This window comes from Hippoglossus stenolepis, chromosome 24, assembly GCF_022539355.2.
Source record: "Hippoglossus stenolepis isolate QCI-W04-F060 chromosome 24, HSTE1.2, whole genome shotgun sequence".
Taxonomy (NCBI): Eukaryota; Metazoa; Chordata; class Actinopteri; order Pleuronectiformes; family Pleuronectidae; genus Hippoglossus; species Hippoglossus stenolepis.
Genome location: NC_061506.1, coordinates 6,842,569 through 6,866,094, shown reverse-complemented (window position 1 = coordinate 6,866,094; position 23,526 = coordinate 6,842,569). Strand labels below are relative to the sequence as shown.

At 44.3% G+C, this 23,526-nt stretch overlaps 1 protein-coding gene across 3 annotated transcripts in view; it reads left to right on the top strand.

Moving 5' to 3' along the window:
- LOC118103648 (neural cell adhesion molecule 2) overlaps positions 1 to 23,526 on the top strand; it is a 248,823-nt gene that overhangs the window by 91,241 nt on the left and 134,056 nt on the right. The window lies entirely within an intron of this gene.

Below are 23,526 nucleotides of genomic sequence, written 5' to 3'. Positions count from 1 at the left end.
TGGTGAGACGTTTCAAGGTGCCTGGTTTTTTAGTCACTGAGGCCAACGCAAATTATGGTCTCAGTTACAGTGAAGGGAAATCGTTGGAATTTATTAAATCTATAGTATTAAAATATTAAAATACAGAACATTGTTTCTGTTAAGATAAAGTTATCGTACGTGCTTCGATATGAAAGTTAGTTCTCGAGCCTGGGGGAAAAGAAGTTGAATAGTTGGGTTGGATAATCTTCATTTGATTTCCACGTGGACTGATGCTGATGCTGAGCTGGAACGAGGCGGGAAGTTGTCCTGCTCTTACGCCCGGGTCACTTCCTGCGTGAGATGCGCTGCTGCTCTTCTCGAGAGCTGGAGTCTCGCCTGTTGTCTCTGAGTGTCGCATGCAGTTCACAGCGAAACAGACAGAATTAGCAGATCCTAGTCGCGCAGCCGTGACACAATCTGTCCTCAAATGCAGCCTCAGAAGGATGCTGGCCCTGAATTGAGGCGAACCTGAGTAAGAACCTTCAGGAGCAGATTAACCCTCTTACCTTGTCACTCCCAAACAGGAAACACCAAGCACAGCAGCGATCGGCAGAGTGATGTTCGTCAGTGACACAGTGAGAAGAATAATGGCAGACGTCACTTCTTTTATCTTTACTTTAACAGAAATGATATCTTTACCAGTTCGTGTTTAGTTTTTTGAGTCTGCCGGGCTGCTTGGTAGAGCGGGGCCGTCCACTGAACAGAACGTTGGTGGTTCGAATCCCCTGGCTCCTCCAGTCTGCTTTGTGTAAGGCGAGATATCGAACTCCCCGGACGGCTGTGTTGACAGCGTGATAGAAGAAGCGTTGCATATAGAATCTCTGTAGGAATACGTGTTAAATCGATTTGTAGTATTTTAATAGAAACTACCACCCTTTGCTGCACAGGTATTCAGCGGGAAACCCTTGTGTCTCCACTGTGTTCTGCCTCACACATGACACTGATAACATAAACCACAGGTATTAATAACTCCTAAAGACAGATTTTATTTCCTAATGCGACGTGGATGCAAATTAGGAACGGTTTTACGAGGTTTTTGCAGAAATGGAGCGCTGCCGTCCGTCGGGAGGAGATACTACAAGGCAGGGAGGATTGTGGGGGCATTAGCGAGGTATCAGTAGTCAAAGTCTCCTCCTCCTCTTCCCCTCCTCTCTGTGTTTCACCGCTCGCTAGCCGGTGGCAGTGCTTGGCCCCTCTCCTCTAATCTTGCTCTCTCTTCTCTTTTCATTCTTTTCATTCTCCGTGTCACTTTGTCTTCCTGCCAGGATTAGCTGTAATATCTAGCAGGGAGACCGGGCCAGCGGAATCCCAGCCACACCACCTGGGGCTTACAGTGGGAAAACAAGCTCGGAAAGAGGGGGGATTAAGGATGAAACCCCAGCTAAAGAGCATTGTGCGCTCAGGAGCGTGCATGTTTGTGTACACAAGTTTGTCGGACAAAATGAGACAAAACGCAAGGTTGCTTCGTGACTAGGTTGATAGTTACGACAGCGTATAAGAGCCATATTGAAGTGAAAATAAATCTGGAGAATAAATTTAAAAGGAAAAGAGTTGGAATATTTCCAGAAAAAGAAAACATTATTTTGCTCCTTCTCGATACAAATTCAAGATTAATTCTCTCTTCTATGAAACCCTGTTGAGTTAAAAACACATCAAACCAATGTTAACCTCGACCACTTCCAAATATGTCCTCCTCCACTAAAGAAGCAATTTCCTCCAAGTCCATGTGCTTCTTTCTTTTTCCACAACATTTTCAAAAGCCTGCTCTTATGATAATGTGGAGCCGATGAGTCAAAAGAATTTTGTTCCATCATTTGAAAAACCTCCATTTAAGTATAATTTAACAAGATGCGACACATTCTTAAAGAAACTGCACTTTAACCTCAGTATTTTAGAATTTGTAATGACATTTTCTATTTTCGAAGAAATTGCATTTTGAACCCTGTATTTAACATTAAACCAAATTTTCTAATTTCTAAGAAATTGCAGTTGTAGCTTAGTATTTTTCAAGAAAAAGAGAAAAGCGTAACATTTATTGTGTTATCGTTTTTTTGGATGTCTCCATCTTCTTTTAGTCTTCTTTAACTTGCCAAAAAACCAAACTGCCTTTGGAATTAATAAAGTTTTAATGTATTATGTTATATTTCAATACACCCAACAGGTTAATCTTAAAATAATCCACATTTTGATTGTTTTTCCCTCGAAGTTTCCAATAATACTCCGTCATAGATAGTAAGGTAGTGAGGAAAAAGAAGGTTAGGTTAAAGGTACGGGTGGATTTCCTGACTCTCACCCTGAGGGAATTAGGGGCAGAGACGCCTGTAGGACCGAAACAGACACAAAACCAAAACAAGAAAGTCTCATTTTCCCCCCCGTCTCCTCTCTTGAATGCTCACACTTCTCTCCTTTGTCGTTGCCTCTTCTTTGCCACAGACTTTTCACCCACACTCTCCCCACAACCCTTCCATATCCTCTCATTCTCCGTTACTCCCGGTACTCCCCTGCTCTCCCTTTCTTTGTCATAATAGCCTGCAGATGCTATTCATTTCACAAGCAGGGTGTAGGTGGAGGCATTCTACCCAGAGCGGTGCGTCTGCGGAAAAAGCTGCCAATGCTCGGTTTGATTTAAGCCGGCGGTCTTCTGTTTCTCCCCGCACTTTTCTTTTTTTTTACCGGCCCCCTTTGTAGCCTTCTCAAATATTTGTTCCGCCGATCACATCTGAAGCAGCATCGCGGTGAAATCAGAAAGAGCAAAGCGAAAGTTCTTTGTGGATAAAAAAGACGACGCATTGATTCAGAATTGAGATTTCAGAAATTGATCCGTTGAGAGAAGGCGCGGCGGCTCAAAGGCTTCCAGACGATTTTGTGTGTGTGTGTGTGACACCATCATAAATTTCTCAGTAGACAGAACAATATGGCGCTTTTTTGCAGCGCCCAAATCAAATAAATGAATCAGTCCACTGGAAATAACCATGATGGAGGCTTTGTCAGTGAGACTGCAGAACTCTCTCAGTCAGTCGGCAGTAATTACATCTTATAACTTGGGCTGTTTGCAAATAAATTAGCTCTCAGTGTTTTCTTTTTCTTTTACTGCTTAACCTCTGACAGAATGGAGGTGGAGGCTGAATGGCTCGTTTGTCTCCCAGTCAAGAGAATAGAGATGGAGCTGCTGTGGCCATCGAACAAGTCACACCGAATAACCTTGAGGTGGCCAGTGTCTGTAATTACCTCAGAGTGGGATCATTGAGTTCTATCTGAGTTTTCTTCAGATAAAAAATACATTTTCAGCAAGATACATCTAACCCTAACCCTAGAATAAAGATTAATATTTAAATCTTTAGAATTAATGATTGTGCACCCAGTTGTCTGTATTCATGGTGGCAGGGTCCACCATACCTGCACAGAATTTAGATATCTGCACTTATACCATGTCAGAGCTGCATTAAATCATTTCTAATTTGAAACACAACATCCTACTGCGGCTGCTTCACATTGAAAGTCTTGGGAGACTCGGGATATGCAAATGCGTGGGTCCTCAAAATAAAGTTCAGTGCATTACATACAGAAGCTGGATTGATGAATCCAGTGTTACCATGGTAACCACGTGTGTCACCAAATGAATTAGGGATAAAATCTTAGCACGTACTGTCATCGTGTCGCCAGAATTTCAACCGTAAGTCACAGGATAACTAAAGAGTCATCTGCAACTGAGTAAAACAGATTTTTCTTGCAAAGTCTCATCTAGAAAAGTTACCTTATTGTCGAAATTTCTTCCTCATGTCCCATGTTTGTGTAGCTTGAACTATTGGCTACACTGCCCCCTCACAATTTCAAGTGGCAGTAGCTCAATTGTGTGCGTTTCATCCTTATTCATAAGCTTTTAGAAGACGTGCACAACTACAGACGAAATTAACTCTGTCTGTTTCTCTATTAAACGTTGAGCACACATGAGCCTTAAAGCTGCGACAGACAAAAAACAGTTTGCCTCTCAATATACAGTTCTCTAGCGAATAGGATTAAGTATCATGTTCATAGGGTTTTGTTGACAATGAGATAAATACACAACTTCCTTTTTAAAATGTGATGCATCTTCTTAATTACAGTTATTTTTTGAGGCGTCTTGTTTCCATCTTAAAGAGGAGGACTTGGCTTATTTCACTGTAAAACACTCTGGAGGAAAACAAAGATAATATTGTTGCAAATATAGTTTTTATAATTAAGCTATGGCTGAAAATATATATTTTGAATGTGATTAGCGAGGATATTCGGCAGTAATTCAATTAATGGAAAAAAATAAGGCTTTTAAATCGAGAACACCATTCACAGTCACTGCACAATATGTGAGTCTGACTGCAGAGGGAAAAGCAAATGAACAGGATATATAAAAGTCTTGTAACCTTAAATTAAGACTCATATAAACAAAACGGGTATAAAAGGAAAGTGGTTACAGCTCATATTTTATGAAAACATCTCTGTATGAATGAAGAGTAAGGGATATTAAGACTGTGAAAGCTTCTTCATGAGAGGGAAGATATATTGCATTTGTTTTTATAATTGGCAGTTGAGTAACGTCCCCGTCACGCCGCGCTGCTCATCTAGAGATTCGAGGTCTTGCCGGTTTCTTTTGCGGTTCACGGCAGAATAAGACAAAGAAAACGATCCTTCACCACATTTTCAATGCTTATTTCAGGGGGTGGGGGCTGTGGCTGAGGGGTGCAGCGGGTCGTAGAGCGGCCGTCGTCCAACAAGAAGGTCGGCGGCTCGATCCCAGTCATCTCCATCTGAATGCCGAAGTGTCCTTATGCAAGAAGCTGAACCCTGAACGTCCCTTAGATGCACTGTATGCATGTGTGTGTGAATGGGTGAATGGCAAAACTGTACTGTAAAGCGCTTTGAGTCTATACACATACAAACCATTTACCATTTACTTATCTCATGTTGGAGGCCAGAGCTTGCTGTGGAGCAAACATCCAATCAGAAGCTGGGTTTTAAGAAGATTTCACATCGCACACGTCTTAAGTAAATTGGACCAATGCTTTACATGTACTCTTATGGAAAAGGGGGGTGGAAACTACTGTAAGAGGATGATCTGAAAGTGCTGTGGTGGACCAGTGACGTCTTTGTCATGTTTTCGAATGTTCTCTCCATCCTCCTGCACCTCGCACATCGGCACAAACCAAAAGAATAGAGCAGAAAGGGACAGATTGTGCATCAACAAAACAATCGAAGGACAAAAAACAGACAGAGTAAGATATATAACCTCGAAAAAGCCACAGTGAGAGGACGCCCACCTGGAGCCAGACAATGCAGAGGGCAATTTTCTTTTTATCCTCTGAGGGTTCATTCCTCTTCCCCCCTGAGCTGCGCGCCGGGGCCCTCATTGGATGAGAGGAAGGACACCTGGAGCAGCAGGAGGGTCCGATCGATACCCACCAAGGCTTTGGCAATACAAGGGGTCAGCTTGTCGAGCGGCTGAGCGGCGGCGGGGCCCGAAATAACTCGCGGGCTTGTCACGCCGTCTGCGACCCCGTCATTGACGAGGCACTCAGAGGAGATCCGGGCGACTTCAACAAGCACGGAGCTATATTGGATTTCCAGCTCCTCAGTCTTATCCATTTTTTATTTTCCTGATTTCCTAGCTGACGTACTCACCTCCGGTTGGTGCATTGAGCTTGTTTTGATTGCTGTGAAATTGTTATCCTGTTTGTCCCCTTGCAGAGAGGAAACCACACACCTCTGTCACATCCTACCGGGGGGGGTGCACATTGTAAAAGTTGACGCACTTGTCAGGATGGACCTCACCGTGGGGTCCTGAGCGAGCGGGACATTAAATCGCTAAATAGCCCCACCACGATGAGGACCCCCCCCCGCTCGCTGTTTATGTACCCTGGTCACGAGACAGCCATTCTTAACACCCTCCATCCATCCTGGCATTCTTAACACCTTAAATAAATCCCCTGTCCGTCTCCGATGACAAGATAAATACCATCTGCCTCCCCACCTGACAGAGAAACCTGTCCACCCCCCCGGGGGGCGCCAAGCATTCACTTCCCTAAAGCGGCGATAAGGATAAGTGATGGTTTGTGAAGCAACGCCGGCTCTTAGAGATAGAGATAGAGAGTGAAGCTTTTGAGAAATAAGCTTTGGACTTCATAAGGGATTTTTTTGACCCCCTCCCCCAGACGAAGGGCAGTTATCAATACAAGCGTTTATGATAGCGGCTGATACAGATCTGCTTAGTCGAGTTTGCTGTGGGATTTATATCTTTTTTTTTTCATTCATCTGAACGTAATTTTTTGTTTAATTCATCAGGACAAACATAGCCTAGCTCTCCCAAAGCAGTAGGGGAAGAAAGAGGAAATCACCGACGGCTGCAGTTTTGTTGTGCATTTTATTTTTGTGCACAGAGATGCTGTGATTTCAAATACCTTTGTTTAAAAGCAGAGAAACGTTGAGCTGTCTTCAATAAACGCTGATTTCTTTCCAATCAAATGGCCTAAAAAGACCAGAATGCAATTCCACTGGCATGCAGGAAAACACTAATTCAAGTAGAAGTGGATTAGCACAGAAAACTGCCTTTGGGGGGGATCGATCATTGCAAATTGGCGATTTATTAGATCATAAGAAAAACGCTGGATGAGGGTTGGTTTTTACTTAAGCTCGGAGAGGCTCATAAGGAATGATCAAGGGTTTATAACGACATTGATCACTTTCCATGCTGTTTTTTTTTTTCTTTTTTGCAGGTTTCGTCACACCTCAAGCTGGATTTTAAAAACCTTTTTACCTTCACACGCTTCTGCCTCTGTAGTTGTGATGTAGATATATTTTCATTAAGGATCCATCTTTGTGCTGTAGTTGAAAGAATGTCATTCATGATTTAAAAAGAAGCTTCTTTCTCGGTGCTCAAAGTTTCCCTGATTCACCGTCTCCAGATGGATCATGTGTTGCTTCTTTTTTTTTAATGAATATTAAGCTCTTCACTCAGGATAGGATACTTCTGCACAACACCTGTTCAAAATCTCCCTGAACTGTAATGAAGCACGATTAAGTGAGCCAGATATGGAGCGGGAGTCGCCCGACACACTGACAGCAGATGTGGAGAGGATGTTAGGACGACTCGCGTGGGGGATGCTCTTGTGTGTCGGCGTCACAGAAGACTGGGTGAAGGGCCGGTCAACTGCGAGCGTCTCATTGTCGCCGCGCGGTTTCCATAAGCGGCTAAAGCAAACGTGGCGGTCACCGGCAGTGGTCAAAGCTGGAGGTCATCCCCTGAGTAAGCGAAGGGCAGAGGCGGGGTTTGCGATTGGTCGTGAGGCCAACGTGACGGAAGATGCATGTTCCCCCTTTGCACAAACACTGGCCTTGTGAGTTATGTTTGAAAATCGACGGCCATACATGAGCTGATCTGGGTTCAGGTCTGAAAAACAGCAATAATGACCTTTTCTGTCATTTTCTCCTTCACGGTTGCGTCACAGAAACATGTGGTTTTCCAGTATTTCTAGGTGGATATGAAACCCGTTACTGTCGGGGTCTAACTCGACCTTGGTGCGGGGGCACGTTGGAGCCGCGTGGCCCCTTACATGCATGACTCTGCCCGCAGAGGAGGAAGCAGTTTGGACGGCAGGTGTCGGCACATTGCCAGCCAGGTCTGAGCTCCGTTTGATATTCACAGCTCACCGGGGGGAAGGGGGGAGGGCTGATGTAGAGAGAATGACGGGAAAAGAAACGAGGGGATAGAAAAAAGTGAGGAGGACGACGGGCAAGGAAATGAAGAGGGGGTGGCTGGGAAGGTGGAAGACGGAGATGTGCTGTAGTTCGGTTTGACAGCGGCGCTGCCTGTGGTGGAGCGGGGGGGGGATGGATGGGGTGAGGAGGGAGAGGAATGATGTTCACTGACCTGTTTCTAATATTATCTCTGCCTCTCCTCTTGCCCACAACCTTTCCCCCCCGCTTTCGCTCTTGTTTGTCTCGCACGTCTTTTGTTTAATTTCCCCCATCAGTTACTGCCGCCTATTTGCTCCTGTTTGCTTTCCGTCATTGCCCGTCTTAAATTCTCCTCCTTTTTATTCCCATTTGTGCACCGTTCCTCTCTCTCTCTCTCTCTCTCTCTCTCTCTCTCTCTCTCTCTCTCTCTCTCTCTCTCTCTCTCTTTCTTTCTCTCCATTCTGTCGCCCTCTCCGTCTCCCGCTGCAGCCCCACTTTATTACTGCAGAACAATCCCTCCTTCCTCACCCCCTCCAGGGGCTAGTTATCCTCTACATACACACGGGCGATGGAGGTGCCTCGTTCCCATGTCTCCTTTACCCTTCAAATACCTGTTAGCATTGCAAAGATATCGCCTCATCCCACCGCTCAAAGACACATGACCTAATATGTAAAAACAGTGAAAGACGATTTCACGTGGAGCTGTTAGGAATCCAAAACTAAAAGCTGTCGTGGATTCAAAACAGTGTGGATTCCTGTCCTGCCTGACACAACTTTTTGGTTTGCCGAGATAACAGAGCAGGAGCCGGGATATTTCACATTCTGCAGCACAAACAGGAGGACGAGAGGTGAAAGAGCCCTCATTACCTATGATTCGGTGACATCTCTGACATTTCTGAAAATGCATCTTTCCTCACTCGGCTCTTGGCGTGATGTCGAGTTGAAAACAAAAATGCATTTGATGGAAAATGGCATGTTGGCGTTTTCAATTTAGACCCGGTGAATCCTCCTGGATCGCAGTAAAGCCACGGCTAGTTTCGCTTCTCGCGTTTGTGCAAGCCAGCAGTGTTGTTGTTTTTTTTAAAGAGTCACCTAAGGTACAATGTAAAAGCTTCCTCCCCCGTAACTTGGCATTGACCTGATGGAAGAAATACTACATAGTAAAACGGAGTAGTAAATGCTGTAAAACGTCCAGGTGTTGCTTTCATTTGGCCCAGGGAGCCGGGAGTGAAAGCGAGCAGCAGTGTGCGATGGGGAGTTTTACACGGGGACCCATTCAAGGGGTCGCTGCCAAATAAACAAAGACAGACGGCGGCAAGAAGCGAAATGAGGTGAGACAGCAGCACTGATGGAGGATGTTTTGCATGTGCGTGTGTGTGTGTGTGTCTTTGCCTGCAGCTCCCTCATTAAAGCTGCTCACTGTCCAAACCCAGCCCCGTATAGTGTGTGTGGAGACTCGGTAAACTATACCTGAGAAATGCCGGTTGGCACATTAGTTATCAATGCCTCAGATCTCTCCCTCTTTCCAAGCTACAGAGCGAGGAAGCTAATTAATGGACTCTGTGTCTCCTCTTCGGCAGCCGTTAGATTCACAGCTTATTGCTATTCGGGCCGGCCCATTCTCTGAAATACAACTTCCATTACAACTTTATGCTTTTTACGATATTCAAAATATGCTGTAATTATGAGTCTATGGTTTTTTTGGGGGGGAATATCCATAAGCTTGCACAACCTAAGCAGCAGCAGCAGCAGCAGCAGCTCAGTATGCACGCAGTGGCACAGGCAGAGTGTTCTCTGCATGCTGATGTGCGGGCTCGTGAGCGCACAATATTGTTGTTGTTTGTCTGAACACACAAAATCCGGGCGGTGCGTTGCAGGGGAGGGTTTTTAGAATTGGGGTTGAGACCCGCGGACGTTTTCATAAAGAGCCGCGGCACGCTGGTGGAAGAAAATAAATAAAAACGGCAAATGTCAATAAATCCATCAATGTAAATGCCAGGCCGGTGTTGGGGAAGTGTCTTTGGCTGTTTATAATGGGAGCTGCAGCAGAGGCCGCCCTGCTTAGGAAGGCACCGAGCGTGCCGGGACGTGTGGGTGAGGCGGAGACAGGGCGAGACATGGCAGTTCACGAGGGGACAGCAGCTGGTGGTGGTGCGTGCAGTGACATTTTAAATTAAAATACACACGACACATGCAAATACTTCCATAAAGGTGGAACAATTATGTTCCTGACATCCTGTCATGTATGGAAAAGGCCAACCAGGACCTGCATGGACCCACTGCTAGGCCCCACCCACTTAAATTGCTGCTATACCTTATATTCTGTTTGTAATAACGGTTGCTTTGCTATGTAGTTAAGTAAAGAATATAAAGATGACATTTGATGCAAATATTTTTATCCTAATGGGAATTATCTCCTCCAGGAACCTCCCGTGCTTGTGAACACGATATCTCAGGAACGCCTTCAGGGAATTTCTTTAAATTTGGTGCAGACATTCAGTTGGACTCAAGGATGAACTGATTCGATTTAGGTGGTTAAAGGTTAAAGGTCAAGGTCACGGTGGCCTCCTGAAACATGTGTTTGGCGTCTTGAACATAATCTTTATTCCATCTAGGGCACTTCTTGACATTTTGTCCCACTATCACTTGGACTCAAAGATTAAAGCTAGCGTTGATAGTTAGGTTTGAAAATGTGCAATAGGCACATCCCAGCCCCTCCCATCGTGTCTCTCGTCAATGCCACGCTCACAAAACACTGTTTTTTGTTACGTTTTCTTTATAGACAACTTTATTTATTGATGGTTATCAGAACGAATATATGATTTTACAAATATGAGTTAAAAAGTGTCTCAAATTACCGACCCTACATTTAATTTCAGCGGTCAAAGATTAAATATGTATATGAAAGGAAAAAAAAGTATGTCAGCTAAAACTGCACTGGTTGGCGGAGGTAATTATATATATTTTCTTTTTTTTTTAACTGTTGTCACCCATCTGCTGCACCTGGATCAATAAATCTCTGAATCGTTACGGCGCACACACTCCACAGATCGATGTGGTTCATGCATCGACTTGTCGGCTTCACACCTTCCTGTCCTCTGCGATTCGCATCTGGTGTCACACTGTCCAAGTCCCCGCACAACACAGCAGCGAACCTCCATCTCATTAGCTGGCATTAGCCGTCCTGTCTATAAAAAATGGATAACACCACCCGCCCACCCACTCACAGACTCACTCCCTCTCCCACTAATGCTCTCTCGTCAGTACGGGAGCTGCTTTGCCCGGTGACTTCTTTAACAGTAACAGACGGGCTATAAGGAGAGAAAAAAGGTTGTGTGTGTGCAACCTTAAGTGTACGTTAGTGCACCGAATAAGTGTGTGTGTGCGCCTCCTCCTTCCTCCTGCAGCAGTGGCATTTTTCACACGATGCAAGCTGACATCTAGCAGGTAGCGGCATTAATATTGAAGACGTGGGTGTGTGCACAGGCCTGTTCACTTGTGGCTCTTATGAGAGTGCGCGTGCATGTGTTTGTGCGTGTGTGCATTCAGTGTATCGCTGTCTTTGATGCCTATGCAGGTTGTCACTGCAGCCACAACATCCACTATGAACGTGGATGAATGTTTCCAGCAAATGCCAGGCTACATTAACGCTCTGTGTGTGTGTGTGTGTGTGTGTGTGTGTGTGTGTGTGTGTGTGTGTGTGTGTGTGTGTGTGTGTGTGTGTGTGTGTGTGTGTGTGTGTGTGTGTGTGTGTGTGACTATACAAGAGAGGGACATGGCAGGATCATAAATACCACAACTGTAGACATGCACAGTACATTAGAAAACCCAAATCCCTTCAGGATTTTAGCCGATTTAAAGTGCTGAAACTGATAGAGTGGAATACCCGACCTTCGAGCCAGCAGCAACACAAGTAAGCAGGACTTACATCATCCGTGACACTCAAATAGACTTTTGAAGCATGTTAACATCCATGCATGGAGACCGTTACCATGGTAATCCACATCCAAATCGGCCATCAAAGATGAGATGTGATCAGAAATGTATCATGTTACAGCAGCAGACAGGGGGAGAGTGAAATAAAAACACAGTAAAAGTAATAAGTACGTGAAAAATTCAATATTTAAACTGCCATCTATAAAAAATGAGAGTGATATGTTCAATGTTCACATAATATTCCCAGTGTAACAGTATTGCACTTGAGATTGCACGGATAGAACATTTGTATTGAACAGTTGAAGCTGCTGGAAACCTGGTGAGATATGCAAGGTGTGGCCTACTTCAAATCCTCAATTTTTTAAATAATATTATTATTCTCATTATTAAATACATGACCTTAAAAAATCCTTAATAGCCCACGAAAGTAAGAAACAGTACCGACGCCAAGGAGGTAATAGTATGATGACATAACCCATTGAACCCATTAAACCCATTAATTTTGGTGCAGATCCAGGAAATTTTCATCTCTTTCTTTAATGTTGCAAGATTTTTCTTTTTCTTTTTATTTTGGAGGGGGGCCTTTTCACCAGTTTCCCAAGGAGGACTTAATGACTCTTGATGAAAAAGAAAACAGGCAGATTCAGGGGACTGATTTCTATGAACGCGTGGACGTCGGTGCAGCTTGATTAGATCTATGGCGACTGTTGAGCCTTGGGGGAGGAATATGCTCTGCTGAGTGCTCCTCTACCTCATTATGCTTCAATATGAATCATTTTGGGGATATTTTCAGACGTGTAATCTTGCTGCGTCACCTCTCTCATCAGATGTTATCAGCGCGGTGACATGTGACAAGTTTTACAAGTAACAACAAGAAGTGCAGCTTCTGGAAGAACTTTGAGACATGCGAGTGGTTTACTTTACTGTTTTACTTTTATTAATTTAAAAGGGACAGTGTACATTAATTAATATGAGCACGATGGTTCATATAAATATACTGGAGTTAGTCTCTTAGACTAATTTTAATCTGCAGTCCCAGGCAAGGTGATGTTAAAAAGAGAGGAGACAAACAAATATATATAAAAAACATACACACTGAGGCAAAATCCACAATATCAACAGTAAAAATTAGACAATTAAAAGGAGACAGAGGCGGGAATTAGATTAACAATAACAAGACTAATCCAGATTATGACATATTTGAGTATTGAGTAACCATTGTTTTAAAGAATTGGAAAATTAGTTGAAAGTCATTTTTCCTATTTGTTTGTTGAACTATCTACCAGAGAGCGGATTAAGCGCGTTCCCCTTAAAATGCAGAACTACAGTCTCACATCCTGACATTGTGGATTATCAGTTTTTCTGCCACAGATTCTGACCACAAGTGTCTTTTTTTCTCTCTCAACAAATCAACCAGTTAAAGCTGCCAAGGGGGGAATACGCCTATCAGGGATCAATTCTCGATGTGAAGAAAGTGGAGGCAGATGAGGTGTCCCCCCCACCCACACGTCCAGCCGACAGCTTTCCACGGCTGCTCTCTAACACTCAGCCATTATTAGAAAGTGTCAGCGGTTGTTGTGACAGAGCGCGGGGCAGCTGACGCCCTGCTGTGCATCCGCGGCGCCTGTCGTTCTTTCTTAAACCTACGCATCTCCGGGGCAGTCTGTCTTTGATAAATCAAGACTCCTTGGATGTGATTACATCTCAGAGCAGACAAGCGTCTGACTTTGTTTCCAAACAACGGAAAAGCCGACTTAGAGTGTCCCGGTGGGTTCGGCGTCCCTTTGACACCAGGATCTGTGGACTGTGCCGTGCGGAGCAGGAGCCAGACAGAGCACCGGCCCAGTCGGAGGATTAACATTAGAGCCAGTGGCTGAAGCGTTGCCCACAGGTCAGATTAACAGAATGTAAAGCTCGCACCCCCTTACAGTGCACTTTGAAGTGGGGGCTTACATCCTTGGCTTTATCCCGTCAAGACGTGGAGTCAGCGGTGAAAGGAAACATCATTTCAGATTTTCTTTTTTTCCCGGACATGTGGGTTGCTTGGGGTGATGAGCAACGAGGGATCACAGCAGTAAGCGGTGACTCAGTCGGGGACTGTTAGCCCAGAGTGGGAGGGTTACCCCTGAGTGAAATATTATCTCGCCGCTGCTTGTCTGCCATTAGTGATGATTCACTGAAGGACTCCTGCAGGTCTCTCTGAACCTTGTGTTTACTGTTGAGTGCTAAACAAGAAAAACGCAGTTGTCCGAGCTTTTCGACTGAATCACATGGTTTTCCTCACTAAGTGGAGTTTGCGTAGCTGTCATGGAGTTTTCCATTTTTAATGTTGTGGTCAAAAATGAACATAAATTATATATGGGCACTTAGAAATAGAATATTCCTATAGCATAAATACCCAGTTGACTTCACTGCAGTCCAACACTGGATTATTGAGGCTGAAACCAGTATTTGATGTTTTAATATTGACATCATTTAAATAATGTATTATTTGAGTAGTAAACATTTTTAAAAGTGTTTCTTTGACCAATAAGCTGTTTAGAGACATCGCCCCCGAGCTGTGATAAAACTTTCTTCACTATTCTGGAACATTTTATAAAGCATGATGTTGCCACAGCTCCTGGCAGCGGCACAGACAGGCAGGACTCTGGGGGAGGGTTCAATGAAGGGGCGTTAATTGAAGAACTGATAAAAACCTGGTTTATAAAACGGACAGATGGATGCATGGACTGGCAGGCGGGTGCAGAAAACAGGATGCTGCACCCAGGTAGCAGGGGGTTTGGCCAGGAGCTGGTGCAAATGGTTTAAGTACTGGCTGAGAAAGTGAGGAAACAACAACAGGAACATGTCCAGAACATTCAGGCGAGGTGCGGGGCGTTGCAGGTGGATCATGCAGGAGGTCGGACATCTGCCCTTATCACCCAAGCGGCTCCTCTTTATCATCCTGAGATATTTGTATTCCGCCAGCTTCCCATCTGCCGTGTGCTAGAAACGCCATCGACATGCGCGCTTTGAATCCTCTGGACATTTACCCGACATTTTCCCAGGGAGGGGCTGACTCCGACATTTGCCTCCTCAAACGCAGCCCCTTTGGAACATTCCAGGGAAATGTCTGTGCATGTCTGAAAGCGGCCTAAGCGATTAATCAAGTAACAAATTGTCAAATTAATCAGTTGATTTGGTGGCTTTACAGTCGAATCATCGCCCTGGGTTAAAACCAATGTTTGGGAACCACTGGATTAACTGATTCTACTCCACTAAACAAATACATGCTAATGTGCTTGCTCCCCATCCGGTCGTTTAAGAAGTCACTGTCTTTAAATGGGAATCATTTTGACGCGATGCAGGGATTTAAACAGAGACATCGAGGGGATACTCGGCGGCGGCGGCTGCGGCAGAGCTTAGCGAGACGGGGAGAGCTCAAATGCACAGTTTTACAGCACTGAATGTAAATGTGGACGGCTGTGTGTGGTCCGTAGTACATTATATGTGGTGTATTTCTTCCGCCTCCGTGCCGGTGACAGCCGTGGCCGGAGGCATTGGGGTTTCTGGGTTGTCCGTCCTACCCTTGTGAAAGTGTTATCTCAGGAACGCTTTGAGGGAACCCCTTCAAAATGTGGCACGGAGATTTTCTCTGTTTCAAGGATGAAGAGATGGAATTAATGCCTTTGATTTAACGCCTTCAAAGTTTTCTCTGCAACTTTTATGAGGTTGTCAGAAGGTGCATCTATACGAACCTCCCATTCTTGTGAATTCCATATCTCTGGAACCCTGGGAGGGTATTTTACTACATCTGGGATGGATGGATGGGGCAAACATCCCCATATTATAAGCTAATTATGGCAAAATAGACTGAATACTTTTAAGTAAATTCATTTCAGTCTTTACTGCATATATGATTCTGGGCCAAAGTGTCTTGTTCGCCCCCTGGTGGAAATCCTCCATGTTCGTAGATGAATCATGGGTCAAACTAAACAGTAATTTAGGTTCTTATCACACTAATATTTGTTCAAATGTTGCTTTTTCTGGTACATTTGGTTTCAATTAGTTATTTGATGCTTTAAAAACAGGTCGATGTCATCTGTGCAAGACGGCGGCCTTCATATCTGGGATCTTCTAACTTCATTTCTATTCAGAGGGAGGAAGTGGAGTTTTTATGTCCAGTCTATGGATGTAAACTGCAGCTTGAATGGTTTCCAGGCCGGCAAATGGATCTAGCTCCTAAACCACAAGTAAAATTACCCGAATGAATGTAATTGACACAACAGTGAACTTCGCCCCCTGTCTTGCGTGATGATTTCCCCCAGTCACAGGCTAATAAATGGGTCAGTTGACAATTGAGATGCTAAATTAAATACAGCAGCAGATTGTTGCAACAGGCCCTGTTAGAGTGATTAACTGTATGTTGAGGAGATAATGAGACAGCGTCACTGGCATATAAAACGACCACGATGGCACGGATATGAATCCTGATCCCAGGCCAGATGACAGGCGAGTTGAAATTGACCCGTGATCGTTGCATTTGGTGAATGCTGGGTGAAATAATGGCGATAAAGAGCCATGACACGAGGCCTCGGTGGGATAATTCTCAGGAAATGTTATTTTGAAATTCATTGAGAGTAGAGGGGTAGTTTGGGGAATTCACATCATAACAAAAGATTAGGAAATACACTATGGGGGTGTTACAGTGGTGAAGGACAAAGCGCTTGTGTGTGTGTGTGTGTGTGTGTGTGTGTGTGTGTTTTGTTGGATGTCGGAAGATGCAGTCGAAGAGAATCACATGAATCACAGTTTGGACCGTCACATCAATATTTAAAGAAAAGGAAAAAGTCGTTTCACAGAAGGAAACAAGACAAACAGCTGTAATTTGTGAGAAGAGGCAAAACGCTGGACACGCTCCGGTGACGGGGAATTTAAAGAAAACTCTCCGCTGACCACTAATGTAATCTTTGTCTGAGCTGACTTAACAATGAAGTGAGCTTTGTTTGCAGAAACTGAAGCCAGATCTTTATGAACCACTACTGACTGCTCCTTCAAAACAAAAGCAGAAACTGCATGAAAACACTCAAATTGTATGGCAGTTTTATGTATAAAGCACATTTCAAAAGGAAATGAAGATAAATAAAAAAAATCAAACCATTTCAAACAATTAGCAAAAAAATAGCACAGTGATGGAGGTATGGGAATGAAAGTTATATCTGTATATTGTGTATTAAAAATTAAGTTATAGGTCCCACAAGTAAATAGATAGAAATATGTAAAATACAAAACATACAAATTCTAGATACTAAGTAGTCAGTCTAGAAGTCAGTTGTTGATGGGATCTAGAATATGTCTCCAGATACATGATGGACTTCATGCTTTGTTTCAGTCTGTGCAGAATCTCTTCAACAATCAGGTTCTTTTCCCTCCTCTCCTCACTCTGCACTTGGATCACTCGCCAGCCTCTCGTTTGTAAAAGAAGAACTCATGAAAACACAGTGTACTTTCTTTACTTGCTAATGAGCTTCTGTTTTTCTCTTGTCTCCTGTGCTCTCGGTGTGACCAATGGGATTTCAACGCATCTTCCCGAATGTCCTCTGTTGGCCAATGGCGTCGCTTCTTTTCCTGCTGACACCACTAGGTAAGATAAACAGAGCACAGATGCTGCAGAACATCACTTTTCCATGCTGCTGCTGTTGGCTGGATTATGACGATTCTCTCCTTTGCTTTATTTTGATATTTCCTGCCTTTACAACATTTATGCAGATGTGGTGTTTTCTTGGAGGTTTTTTTTGCGCCGTCATCTCTGTTTAATTCTTCATCTGAGAGATGCTGGACTATTTTGGGTGTTTTAGTTAAACACGTTGTGTTGTCATTTCTCTGAGGTATTGCTCGAGTCTTGTGGGGGGCGTGATTTATGTATAAGAAACATAAAAAAGGTAGAAGGAAAGAAAACAACAACAGATGAGTCAGCAGAGATTAAAAAAAGGAGATTTGCAAGAGCGTAAATTATATAATTCTGGCATCAAAAGAAGTCGAGATGACAAGCCGAAAAACTGAGAATGACTGTGCTGACCTGGATTCTAGTCGATTCCTCAGTGAAATAACTTGCAAAGCAAAATTAGGGCTACATGCAGGCTAAAGAGCCTTTTTAATAATTTACAGTTTGTTCTGCTCTCGGCTGCATTGATAAGCTGCCCGCTTAACATATTGGGATCATGAATAAGTGAAAGTCTGACTCGCACAAACACGAGCTGCAAAACCCAACAAAGAGTCGCAGCGCATGGCTCGGAGGTACGACTCGAGCAGGCGTGATCTAAGCATCCCTGCGAAAACTGGGGGAAATCTTTGCAATAGCTAAACTGAATCTGGAGTGTTTGGAGCGTCGGCGCTGACGCGAGCTGTAGTTCAAGTGGAGGTTTCAGAAGCGCTGCCCCCCCGGCAATGTCAGCAGCCGCAGAAACGGATACACTCCTCTCATCAAAACGGCACGGCAGCCCTTCAAAAGTTCAATTTTTTGTCGCCTCAGGCGCCAGGAGCTCCATTCTGCACGGTTATCTGCTTCAAGTGTGATCATTAGAACCAGCAGAGAGCAGCGTTGGGATGAAGGAATTTAATCCCAAGTACTTTTCACTCCCAGCGTCCTGGACATTGTTATCTGACAATATGGCGAGAAGATGTGTTGTTTTAATGCGTGTTTGTTGATTTTTTTTCATTTTGTAGTTGTTCCTTCATAGCACGTCTCTTTCCTTTCGGCTGCTCTGCCACAGAATTTGATTTAACGTCTCGAAAAAGTAAACGTGCGTAGCCTGGAGCTTTTGTCGTTGTGCTTTTTTTGTGAGAAAGTTTCGTTTTTCGGGGGTCGTTTTATCCTTTTGGACATGAGTCAGGTCCAAGATGAGAAAAGCCCTTCAAAAGGGATATTTTCTTGCTCTGCACTTTGAAATCGGCTGCTTCGTGCTCAGGTTGAGAATTAAGGTCGATTTCGGGTTACGGGAGTTTAGTGCTTGTTTGTGTAATGGTATTAAACCTGAGTGTAGGGGTTAATGAACAAGTGTAAGTCACAGAGACACTCCCAAACAAACCGTGTTTGTGTTTGGTGTACGCTTGTGCACGTGCATGTGCTCGAGCCCTTAATCCTTTAACGGGATTACAAGCTGCATTGTCCTTTGTTCACTTGTTCCTCCACACCCACGTATGCTGGTAGCGGAGATGTCAGAGCCCACATCCAGGATTACAATATAATGGGCTCTCAATAGGGTGGGTGAGAGGGAAGCCTGCTGGTTAGGTTTTTAATTTTATCATGTTCGCTTAATCCGTCATAATTTTATAATGCAACCCGAGATGTGGATTTTTATTGTTTTTGCTTGTTTGACACAGAGGGATGTGCTTAAACGTATCTGTGAGGCTGTAATCTCTTTATCAATTGAATTTCTTGATGAAACGTGGCTTCATCCGACCTCTAAGATGACCCCTGCGGTGAAAGGAGTCCGAAAAGTCAGTTTCCCCAGTATATATATTAATCTTACTTACTGAAATGAAGTGAGGTGGTGTGAGCAAGGATGGATTACTGAACGGGCCGTAGTCCTGGGGACCCAAGGGGGCCGGGAGCCTTGGTCAGAGCCCCTGGGCCTCCTTACCTTCTGAGATGACTAAAGAGAGGTATAAAGACAGAGAAGAGAGACACAGAATGACAGCAAGAGATGCAAAGCCGCCACAAAGAGACACCAAGAAACCACAAAGAGACGCAGGACAATCAGAAATTGGCAAAAAATCAACTGCAAACACAAAGTAATTACCATTAAATGGGAAGAATGACCACAGATCTAGGGCAAAGAGACATAAAATGACCACAGACAGACACACAACTACTGTTAAAAGACAGAAAATGACAACAGACACACAAAACTTCTGCAAAGACACAGAAAATGACCACAAACAGACACAAGACTTCTGTTAAGAGACACAAAACAACTGGAAAGAACCAGGCCCTAAAGGCAACACATCATTTCTGCGTCAACCTGTGGGTTTGTGCTCTTCGGAGTGGTGGGTGCCGGGGGTTCTTACACAAGTGTGAGATTCAAGGGTGGCAGCTTTGCCCACATGTGTTTAGCAGCTACATATATGGATTTAAGGATCAATGATTTAAGGATCGATGGGTTTGATACCCTGCCAGCTGGCCGAGGACAAAACTCCACGCGGAGACGCTCAGGATCCATTAAAGTACCCTCGGCTTTCTTCACCGGCCTTCACCGACTCACTCAGCCGCTCCAGTGGCCTCGCTGCTGTTATTTATAAAACATCCCCTTTGCGGCGCGCGGCGCGTCCATAACCAAGCCCCAGTGAGTTGAGTGATGACTTGAGTTACACGTGAGAGAACACGTGTCTGTGTTTAACCTCACTGGGAGTTTTTTTCGAAACAGTGACGTGAGCCAGAATCCCCGTCAGCATATGCAAATGAACGTGGCCACTCATGTTTTTTAAAAGAACTCCCCAGCAGTTTTAAATGTTTTAGACCATTAACTACAAATTGCATCCAGCGTGTCTTACGGTCTCCCATTTCCCAAAACATAGTATAAGCACGTTTTTAGATGCCTCTTCATCTTTCCAGCCATTTATTACTACTTTCATCTCAGTCCTTTATGAAAACCGACTTGCATTTTGCCTCTTTTTTGTTAAATTCTTCATCACTGTGTGGTAACTCCTTCGCAACTCCTTCAGCGCATGTAAAGATTCTATGATATTCTACTCAGCTGCTATTAAAACTTCCAAAAACGCCAAAATCAGTAGCTTTCTTCAAGGTAGAAAACAGGTCCACATTCATTTCACACATGCAGGTTGGGTTTACAAAAGGCTACAGAAATATGCTGCATGGAGGTGGAAGGTGATTTAATGGTATTTATGCTGTATGTCTTATTTTCCTGCATGTAAGTTGAAGTCATTTTGCCAGCGATGCACCTCCTTGCCCACAGAGTGGATAGCTGTGTTTCGCCACGACAGAAAATAATGGATATGCCCACAAACACAACCTTGTCAGAGGAGTAAGTGTCAAGTGGCCACTTAGCAGGGCACCAGATACGGGTAGATGGAGGGAAAGAGGCAGGTAAGAGCTGCACTGGTGAGGTAATGACAACCCACTGCTGCATCCAAAGTCAACAACTGGAATAGGGATGGAGGAGCCCAAATTATCCCCATGGGAATGGGCAACATGAGCATCAATCAGTGTGTTTCTGCATATATGTGAGTGACAAGTGAACTGGAGGGGTGGGGTTTTCCTCAGCCTATTGACCGCGGGGCTGGAAGTGGATGAAGGCGGTCTGAGCTCATCCAATAATTCACAGTGGCTTATGGAGACATGGATTTTTCAGAAGATCAGACGGTAGAAAAGGCAAGGTCAAGACCATTAAAGACACAATCTGTGATCCGCGTCTAAACAGTAGACGGCATCGGAATCCAGTGGATCTGAGGTTGTAAGTTTATGTCGAACTGGAGTATACATGATGATCACTCTTTAGTGCAGACGTCAAACTTTTCAGCCTCTGGCCCCCAAAAAAAACACGAAAATGTGACCAACAAAGTATATTTATTTGAGCTAGTTCACAAAGATATGTATACCACGCACAAGTTTCAGCCTGACCTACACTTGTTGGGGTCTATACAAAATATCTTAGTATTTGTAAATCCATGGGTACTGTACAAACAGGAACTGCTCATGGATAATTTGGCTTATCGTGGTTGCAAATGACTGATTGTAACCTGAATTGTGAATGTAAAATGTGCCATTATTCAGTTTTCTATGAATTCTCCCACAAAAGTGAAAAATTAGTGCACGATGCAGCAGTGATGATGTGTAGACGGCACTTATTCTTCCACACAAGTGAATGTGTAAGTGGTTTGTTTGTCTATTTCCCCCTCCTCTGCTCGCCATGCCTGCTGTGTCCTACTTTTAGCCCACTTCCCACCGCGGTGAAAAAACAATCTCCCTGAAAAATCTCTGCAGTGTCAAGAAAACGAGGGGGAGGGGGGGAAGAAAAAGTAGGGCTGCGTCTACTGTCAATTAGTGTTTTTCCACCATATGTGATGCACAGTTATTCTGTTTGTGAGATGCGGCGTGGAAATGTCATATCCTGTCTGCAGTAATCCAGTTAAGCGTCACCGTGGCCCCCGTGGTGGAGGCTCTGGCTTTTGTGAACACGGATCAATAATATATTACATTACGAGAAACCTGCATGCCCATTGTAAACATGACTTTAATATGCTGATATATACTCCGATGCGTGTGTGCACTTAAGCGTAATGACTGCTGGGTTCTGTGGCCTCTGCACGCTCTCCTGTCCATGGGAACACCAGTTCATTGTCAGTTTGTTCATGCAGAGACGGAGATTTGTATGTGTGTGATGTATTTTGAAGATGCACATGAGCATCTCAGGCTGGAGCCCATTTTGAATCCGTTTATGTATCACACCGAGCAGAAAACAAGTGTCTTTGGACTCTTATGCACCTGACTTCACCGCGAGTATAACATCCACCAACGGGTAGAGCGACGCCAAGATCCTGTCACACATCACCTTTTTAGTGGTCATTGTCCTGCCCGTTACTGACACATTTAACTGAAAGTGTTGTAGCCGACTCCTTCTTCGAACGTACCCTTTAAACCCTTTAAACCCTTTAAGACTTCAGGGGCCATCTTCATCCGCAGACCATGAAAGGACGGACCAAATTGAGACCGTCTGGTCCACAGAGGACGTCCCTGATTTGCGTCACCAGCTTGTCTTACCTCCACTGCCATCGTCTTGCAACAGACCTTCAATGCCCTTTGTTTTTTCTTTTGTCAATGTTAGCTGTTCAATTTAGTTGAGTCCGGGTATAGGTTAGACTGAGAAAGATCCACCTGTTGGACTCTTCATTGCACAGGCGCTGCTGTGTGTAATCGGTCTTAAATCGCAGCCTCTGAAGCGCGTGGGTCCTGAATGGTTAACATGTATTTGCATGTTTACACAGGGATCGACATTTGTAATAATTATAAGATCTGTTTCATTAATAATTTATTATCTGCCGTTATTTATACTCTTGGCTTGCGCTCTAGCAATTTCCACAGCTCAATGTTGCACCGTGTGCACCAGCTGGTTGCAAGCTTTGCCTGTGTGCTGTCGGATGCCGAGCAGGTCATATACGCTGAGGTCATCTGAGAGCAAATTTATTTAGGAGCTGTAAGAGTGAACTTTACTGTAAAACAACCAGAAAATGGGCTAAAAATGCTCAGCGGCGCTTGGCGGTTTCCCAACAAACAAAACGTGTCAGTTTAACAGTGTAATAAATCATTGGGAATGTTTGGATTGTCCCTGGATCAAAAATGGTCAATTCCTTTTAAGTAAAACCACAGAGACGATATCAATCTGTCAATTGTTGTCTGGTGTTGTTATCATCAAGAGAAAATGCCGAGCACACGAGCCAAGTCTTTGAAATTGTATCTTTCACTGGTATTGACGTGGTTTGTGTCATCAGCCCTCAGGATTGATGTTCGTCAGAATGATCTCTGCTCTCAGAGGTCGGGGTCACCTCGGGGAGAAGAGTAAATTAGTTCGGCGATGAAATGAAGACGGAGAAAAGAACGAAGCGGGAGTCGGAGACAGGGAGAAGCCAAACACAGAGACGGAGGAGGTTTGGTCAACACAGTGACGGCCAAAGAGGTGCAAAGTGAAGTGTGTGTGTGTGTTCATGTAGTGTAAAAATGGGGGAGTGAGGGCGGCGGGGTGGGATGGCTGTTGTTCTTAACTGAGACAAACTGGAGCCATTAGAGGGCCCATTGTTGCCCGACTGGCCCCTGAAAGAGCAGCTTGTCCCAGCACTTATTCAGTGAATAGATGTGGCCGGCACTCCCGG